The following is an 838-nucleotide window of genomic DNA, read 5'->3' on the forward strand; positions in this document are numbered from 1 at the left end:
CTATTTCAAAACCACTTCAATTTGTTTTCAAATGCTATTTAACAGAATAAGACCAAAAATTAATGAAAGTAGAGATTTGTACTTGGCAAAGAGCGTTGGACAAAAAAAATCCAATCATGTTATTTTGGGGAATTAAGAGAACATTGATATAGGACAACATGGGACAACTAGGACAACATGGGGACAACATGGACAACATGAGACAACATGGGGACAACATGAGGACAACATGAGACAACATGAAGACAACATGAAAAACATGAGGCCAACATGAGGACACATAGGGACAACATGGGGACAACATGGGACAACATGGGACAACATGAAGACAACATGAAGACAACATGGGGACAACATGGGACAAACATGAGGACAACATGAGGACAACATAGACAACATGTGACAACATGGGACAACATGTGGACAACATGACAACATTGGGACAACATGGACAACATGAGGACAAAATAGGACAACATGGGGACAACATGGGGCCGGGAACAGGGGCCACATTGGGACAACATGGGGACAACATGAGGACAACATGAAGACAACATGGGGGTTAAGTAAACTAAGCATTGCTGTATTGACAGTTTTAGGAAATGTAAGGCTGTTCGGATGTCTTCATATGATGGAAGATTCCAGCACTTTTTGGTCTTGTAAAAAAAAAATCTAAATATTTTGGGAGAATAAATGTAGAAAATTAAGTAAATAATTAATTAATTTGTAATTAAGGTATGCTCTAATTCTACTTTTTCCTGATACTAATTAATATCTATCAACAAGGAAGGGTGCAACAGTAGCCTAGCATAAAAACTATCTATCTATCTATCTATCT

At 37.7% G+C, this 838-nt stretch overlaps 1 protein-coding gene and 1 long non-coding RNA gene across 2 annotated transcripts in view; one reads left to right on the plus strand and one right to left on the minus strand.

Annotated features, from left to right (window-relative positions):
* The window catches only part of LOC116703979 (uncharacterized), a 13,521-nt gene extending 13,226 nt beyond the window's left edge, over positions 1-295 (plus strand). Inside the window, exon 3 of the long non-coding RNA XR_004335558.1 lies at positions 285-295. This is a non-coding gene — a long non-coding RNA (uncharacterized LOC116703979). The remainder of the gene's footprint in view (positions 1-284) is intronic.
* Positions 1-838, minus strand: part of wdr91 (WD repeat domain 91) — a 23,089-nt gene that overhangs the window by 21,461 nt on the left and 790 nt on the right. The window lies entirely within an intron of this gene.

The sequence above is a fragment of the Etheostoma spectabile genome, chromosome 16, assembly GCF_008692095.1.
Source record: "Etheostoma spectabile isolate EspeVRDwgs_2016 chromosome 16, UIUC_Espe_1.0, whole genome shotgun sequence".
NCBI classification, from domain to species: domain Eukaryota; kingdom Metazoa; phylum Chordata; class Actinopteri; order Perciformes; family Percidae; genus Etheostoma; species Etheostoma spectabile.